A 7787-nucleotide genomic window follows, 5' to 3' on the forward strand; every position below is an offset into this window, starting at 1 on the left:
TGCTCTAGGACACACACCTGGTTCTTTGGAAGGAACCCAAGTCGGTTCAACATATGCAGTGAATGCACAGCCCTCCAGGAAGAAACGAAAATTCTGCCTGCAAACACACTGTATTTAAACTCGTTGTCCCTTAGTCCCCCGACTGGAAAAATGCTGCTCAACCACAGCTCCCACCGCCACATCAGATGTGTAAGTAAGTAATTAGTATTTATAGAGCGCTTTTTAACACCAGGGTCACAAAGCACTTAAATAAAATAAATACTTAAAAGGTCAAGACAACACAGACAAACACAAGAGTCTCAGAAAATCAAGGAAAAGCCTGCACGAATAAAAGTGTCTTAAGCTGTTCCTTGAAGGAGTCAGTAGACTTCATCAAGCAACAGCCTGGAAGGATTTCTTTCCTCTGGTCCTGAAACGTGTGTGAGGAACCATCAGTAGATTCTGATCCACAGACCTCAGAGCCCGAGCTGGGGTGTAAGGCTGGATCAGACCATGAATAGCTCTGAAAGTAAGAACCAGAATTGTAAAGTGGATCCTGAAAGAAACTGGAAGCCAGTGAAGGGATTTAAGGATCAGAAATGTGAGTTCTTCTACTCAGTGAGAGCGATTGGCACACGAGAAGCGGGATGAGCTAGAAGTGCTGCATTTGGGCCATCTTAGCACCATAAAATGCCTGCAAGCTGTCAAGTGTCCAGTTAACCTCATCACTGACTTTCTTTAACCTTGGGGCACCATAAAATGGCTGTAGGAAGCTGGCTACATGGGGAAGGAACCAGTTTTGAAACTTCACCATGCCCTAAAACTGAAATACTATGTCCCAAGAAGTCGATCACAGGCAGCCCAAACTGACACTTTGCTGTGTTAACTAACACTCCATGTTCATCGAGACGCTAGAAAACCATCCTAAGATGCAACAGATGCGGGGCTTCCGGTATGGCGCAGAGCTGAATAGACGCAGATCGACCCGCTCCGCTACCGAACTAATTTAATCCTTGTTTACACGAGCGAAAAACCACTATTTCGTCAGAAGAACCTCCGAGAATGTCTCAACCACAAAAGAAACCGAACCAGGACCGGAAACGACAAACGCAACCTAAAGTATCGGACTACACGATGAGGAGCAACAAACTTCAAGCTAACTCCGCCGACGATGCTAATGCTAGCGCTAGCTCAGACTCTGAGCTGAATGCGCCGGAGATAAACACTGACGGAGCAGCGGCGATTAAGGACGTGAAAACTGAGTTTTCTTCCAGGTTTGACGAAGTTATGTCCGCTATTGAAAGTTTACGTCGGGACGTCAATGACTGTTCGGCGTAGGTTACGGAGGCGGAAACTAGAATCTCGTCAGTGGAGGATGACGTGTCGTCCCTTCAAACGAAAGTGAAAGTTCTCGAGAACAAAAACAAAGGACTTGAAGAACAATTGCTCGACCTGGAGACCAGATCGAAGCGCAACAACGTAAGACTTGTGAATCTTCCGGAGGGAGCTGAGGGTGCAGACGCGTGTGTTTTCTTGGAGAACTAGTTGCCGAAAGCGCTGGAGTTGCCCCCGGGACACCGAGGTTTGAACTTGGAGAGAGCGCACAGACTCGGACCCAAATCTTCATCCGGATCCACCTGCCGAACGCTCATAATCAGGTTTCTAAGCAGCCGAGACAGGGAACTGGTGATGCGAGCTGTCAAGTCGAGAGGAGAAGTGAAGTATGAGAACCAGGCGGTGAGGTTCTACCAGGATGTACCTGCAGGTGTCCACAAGAAGCAGAAGGACTTTGACGAGGCCAGGAAACTCCTTCGAGCTATGGGTCTACGGTATGGCATCATCCCCCCTGCCCGGCTGATCGTGACACATAAGGAACGATCTCATATCTTCAATAACCACGTCGAGGCAGAGGACTTCATCAAGAAGATCAAGGCTGAAGAAGGTCTTAACTGAACTGAAGCTCTTCATCTGATCTAAGGTGAAATCTACTCGTTCTTGCAAGGTTCATTTTCAATTGTTATATGTCACAAGTTTTACATTTCTATGCAAATTGTTATTATTATATTGCAATTAATATTCTATATTATAGACTTTATAATCATAACTTTACTAATATGTCTGCTTTGATGTTGTTGGGTTTTTGAATTTCTTTTGGACTATTTTTGAGAACACAAGTGGGGTCATCAAAGTTGAGTTAATATCACAATGTTGTATGTGTAAAAATAATAACAATTTATTTTACTTTATATCTGGTTCTGTTTCAAATCTGTTAATAATCGCTTCAAGAGGGTTGTAAAGGGAGGTACTGAAATATCTTATGAGGAAAGAGGAGGACGGATGTGTGTATATAGGTATATATGTGTATATATATATATATATACATATGTACATATGTATATATACTCCTTTTTCAAATATGGTAGCATAGGAGTATAGGGTTGATACTGTAGTTAGTTTTATTCGTAGTTTAACTGTTAGAAGCAACCTGGAAGCTTGTTAAGTGGGGGGGATTCAGAACAATTGTTCTGGATAAGGGGTTAGGTGGTGGGTTTATCTGTTTGTATATGTTAATTTTTGTCCTGTCTTGTTTTTGTTTTACTTTTCTTTTTTCTTTTATGTCTTTCGTGAGGGAATTGAGGAATATAAAAACACATGTATAAAAAATGTCCAGTGAGGTAAAGGTTAAAATGACAACATGGAACTGCAGAGGGTTACGAACTCTTAAAAAAGTAAAACAGGTCATGAATAGGATCAAATCTTTAGAATCCAATATAGTATTTCTTCAAGAGACTCATTTGGTGGCTGGTGAGAAAATCAGAATTAAGAGGAGATGGAGATGAAGTGTCTTCTCTACAGCATTTAACACACAAGCGCGTGGTGTCATCACTTTAGTCCACAAATCGATACCTTTACGGGTTAATAAGATTATAAAAGATAAGTTGGGGAGGTACCTTATTGTTCACGGGAATCTAATGAACGAATCTATTGTTTTGTTAAATATCTATGCACCAAATACAGATGACCCCAATTTTTTTCAAAATATATTTTTGATTTTGGCCACTTTCCCAGGTACATATATAGTAGGGGGAGATTTTAATTGTACTTTGGACACAAGAAAGGATCGAAGCTCCGGTGTTGACCAGTCTCATGCTAAAAGCAGAGTAACTATACACAATTTTATGAAAGAGTTAAACCTGGTCGACATCTGGAGGGAAAGAAACCCTGATCTTCAGAAGTTCTCATGTTTTTCTGGTGTCAATAAGTCTTACTCAAGAATAGATTTTTTTCTAATTTCGGCACAATTAAGACATTGAATCAAAGAATGCGTTTATGATCCAATCCTCATTTCAGATCATGCACCACACTCTGTAATATTTCAAGATTCAAAACTAGTAAAATGTCCTAGGATTTGGCGCTTTAAGCAGAAGTGGTTAGCTGACCCTGGTTTTGTGTCCTTTTTAGATGAACAAATTGGCTTCTACTTTGAAACAAATACAACACAAACCTCGGCAAGCATAAGATGGGAAGCCTTTAAGGCTGTTATACGGGGTCAAATAATCAACATCACAAGTTCAAAAGCAAGGGCAACTTTTCAAAAGATGAAGAATTTAGAGGTTAAAATAAAGGAAGCAGAAAATGATTAACTAAGAATTCTCAAACCCACCAAAATCTCCTCCTTCTCAGAGCACAATTCAACGAAATGTCTGCATCATAAGCTGCGACCAGTCTATTACGGCTTAAGCAGTCATTTTATGACCAAGGTGAAAAACCTAGTAAAATACTGGCATGGCGACTGAAGCAATTGGAGAGTGAGCGAGCCATTACTGTAATGCAAAATGACAAAGGAGAAACTGTTGTGGATCCAACAGAGATAAATGATTCATTTAGAAAATATTATGATAGTCTATACAAGTCAGAAATTACTGATCAAAATTTCGAATCAAATACTTTTTTGGATATGTTGGAAATACCTATAATACCTGAACAGTTCAGACTTGACTTGGACAAAGATATCACAGAGGAAGAGTTGAGTGGTGCAATTGATAGCATTAAAACAGGAAAAACCCCTGGGCCTGATGGTCTACCAATTGAAATCTATAAAAGATTTAAAAATAAATGACTCTCTCCTCTTTTGGAAATGTTTAAAGAATCCCTTAATAGTACCACTTTACCACCATCATTGAGAGGAGCATTGATCACTCTAATCCCCAAAGCAGGTAAACCTAACAACCGTTGTGAAAATTGGAGACCCATAAGTTTGTTGAATGTAGATCTAAAAATACTGAGTAAAATTCTAGCGAGAAGAATAGAAAATATTATACCAGTTATAATCAATAGTGATCAGAATGGCTTTATTCGGGGCAGACAAGGATTCCATAATGTCCGAAGGATCCTTAATATCCTGTATGACCAAAAAGAGGCACCAGACACTGCCCTTCTGTCAATCGATTCAGAGAAAGCATTCGACAGAGTGGAGTGGTCATATTTGTTCCAAGTTTTGACTCGCTTTGGATTTGGAGATCATTTTTGTAATTGGGTTAGATTGATATATAAGGAACCATATGCACAAATTTTGACTAACAGTAATATCTCAGAAACCATAAATATAAACAGAGGATGCAGACAAGGGGACCCTTTGTCCCCTTTGTTGTTTATTCTGGCCATTGAACCCTTAGCCATTGCAGTAAGATCACATGGAAACATCTCTGGAATTACCATAGGAGAGACAGAACATCGCCTAGCATTATATGCTGATGATGTGATTTTTTTCCTCAAAAATATCAACAGCACTATCCCAAATCTAGTGGACTTAATTGAGAAATTTGGAAGATTATCAGGTTACAAAATAAATAAATCTAAATCATCTATAATGTTGCTGAACCAAAAAGAAAGGAGAAATCCATCAAAGATTGTGTAACAATTTAAAAACGTTGACTGCTTCAATTACCTTGGTATACAAATTGTACCACTGTTAGAAAATACCATAGAAGTGAATTTAAATCTAATAATGCAAGAAATTTCAAACTCTTTAGACAGATGGGAAAACTTACCTATATCTTTGATAGGGAAAATAAATACGCTCAAAATGAATATTCTTCCCAAGATGTTGTATTTGTTTCAAAATCTACCACTGGCACCACCAAGAAACCTGTTCTCTCAGTTAAAAACTTTATTCATCAAATTTTTATGGTAGAAAAAACGCCCTAGACTGCGCCTATCGTTATTGTTCTTGCCCTATGATAGAGGAGGCCTTCAATGTCCCAACCCACAATGGTACTATTGGGCAGCCCAGTTGAGAACTATGATGTTCTATTATACAAAAGATAATGTGCCATTGTGGAGGGAAATGGAGGAAAGTTCATTAAAACTACCCTTCCCCATGTTCTTATATTCAGCCAATTCGAGAAGATTAAAAACGTATACAAATAATCCTATAGTAAGAAACATTATTAACATATGGGTCCAAGTTAAAAATTTTCAAAGAAGACGACTCACTTTCAATCTTCAGTCCAATATGGGGAAATGAACAATTTCCCCCGGGAAAAAGTGAGGGAGGTTTTGGCATTTGGGCTGAAAGGGGTCTACAAACAGTGGGAGATCTTTATAGCCCAGATGACAAACAACTTCTGTCCTTCAATGACATTGTTCATAAATACAAAATAGCTCGTAGCCACTTCTTTAAATTTTTACAAATAAGAGACTTTATAAGATCTCAACAAAAACAATCATTATCTATCCCCAAACTAACTATTATAGAAGAAATGATGTTAAAGGATGCCCAGGGAAGAGGGTTGATATCAAAAATATATGGTGAACTGGTTGCTCAGTCACCAGAATCTTCAACAAGCAGACTAAATTCTTGGAGAGAAGACCTACAGGTCATTATCTCGGATGTGGAATGGGAACGGGCCTGCACAAAAGCTCAGTCACAAATGGTCAACACACGCCTTAAATTATTGCAATATAACTGGCTAATGCGTACTTATTTGACACCAGTCACACTTAATAAATTCAACAGCACTGTCCCAGATGTTTGTGTCAAGTGTGGAACTGAGAAAGGCACACTCTTCCACTGTTTGTGGCAATGCTCCAAAATAGAAACATTTTGGAAGGAAGTACAACTAAGTCTCAAAGGAATGTTGGGAATTAAATTAAATCTGGAACCTAAACTTTTCCTATTAAGTTTGTACTCTGTTGGTTGTCCAATCCTAAAGAAACACATAATATTCATTGATATTGCTCTATTGTTGGCCAAAAGAGTGATTGCAGTAGCATGGAAGGAGGTGGACAAGCCAAATATTGGAAGATGGTTGTTAGAATTAACATCAACTCTGCCACTGGAAAAAATCACATACACCATCAAGGGTAAACAGCAATGCTTTGAAGATGTGTGGGGCCCCTTCTGTAATTTCCTTATTATAAGGACATTTCTCAAATGATGGAAGTACCTGAGCAAGAGGTATCATGACCTGGGATAATTCGAATGGACAGCATTAATTTTCCTTTTTATGTTAATTGGGACAAAAATGATGGATACATCATATTCTGGGGCTTGAATCTATTCATGTAAATGTTATTTCACCCTCATTTTATTTTATTTTTGATATATGTTTTTTTTTGTGATTTTGTTTTGTATTTTACTTTTTCGTTTGTGACTTTATTGTGAAACTGTATGTGTCTGTATATTGTTGTTTGAAAAGAATAAAAGAAATTGATGGAAAAAAAAAGATGCAACAGATGCTCTTCTATTTAGTTCATCGAGGTAGACGAATACAAATGTCAGGTCAGGTCATGTAACACCGAATCCATTAACCTCTAAAGGTCTACGCCGTATCCACGTCTAAATATTTTCACATTACAGAAATACCCCCCCCCCCCCGGTCGATCGTTAAAGTTTGTATTTCTTTTGGTTGAAAGTTGTGAATAAGTAACCTCAAGATGCTCTCGGTTTTATATTTTCCTCAGTAATGCAATGAATAAGAACTGGAGTAAGCAGGTCTGAGTGCAGACGCCTTGTTTATCTTACAAACCTCTTCGAAAGATTTTAATTCGGTTTCAGCCCCCATCACAGTACAGAAATGACCCTCATAAAAGTCACCAACGACCTCCTCCTTTCCACCGACTCTGGTTCACTTACTATCCTCCTCCTCGACCTCAGTGCAGCATTTGATACCATTGACTACAGCATCCTCCTTCACCGGCTCCAAACCATCGGCATCTTTGGCAGAGCACTTTCCTGGTTCTCCTCCTACCTCTCCGGCCGCCACCACAATGTTTCCACTAACAACTCCAAAACCCAATGTCACGTGGAGCGGAGCACAGCCAGGCCTCTAGGAAAAGCACAACCTCTGGCAAGGTAAGCACCTTATTGTCTCGTAGACTGCGTGGACTGGAGGAAGGGGTCCCCTGCCCCATCAGACGCGGTCCGAATGTGTCTGCTGCTGAACTCGAACTTGGGCTGCTTGAGACCGTCGCTACTGAACCTGCAGGACCGGATGACGTCCTCCCTGTTCGACCGAACATACCTGAGTGGAACTCAAGTGGCCTGCCTGGCCAACAACATGGCCCTCCTCTGCGGTGCAGTGGATCGTCTGGCCTCCGAGAAGTCAAAGGACAACATCTCGCAAGAGGAGTTCGAGGAGATGAAGGATGTGACGGCGGTCATGCTGCGGATTTCCCAGGCCTTCGCTCTGCTGGGAGGACGGATTCGCTCAACAGCCCAGGTGCGTCAGAGACACATTTGGCTGAGCTTGGTTGAGCCAAAAGGCAAAGCTCTCTATTTACCGATCAATCTCTGTACCCACCCT

Source organism: Callionymus lyra, chromosome 4, assembly GCF_982586985.1.
Source record: "Callionymus lyra chromosome 4, fCalLyr1.hap1.1, whole genome shotgun sequence".
In the NCBI taxonomy this organism is placed as follows: Eukaryota; Metazoa; Chordata; class Actinopteri; order Syngnathiformes; family Callionymidae; genus Callionymus; species Callionymus lyra.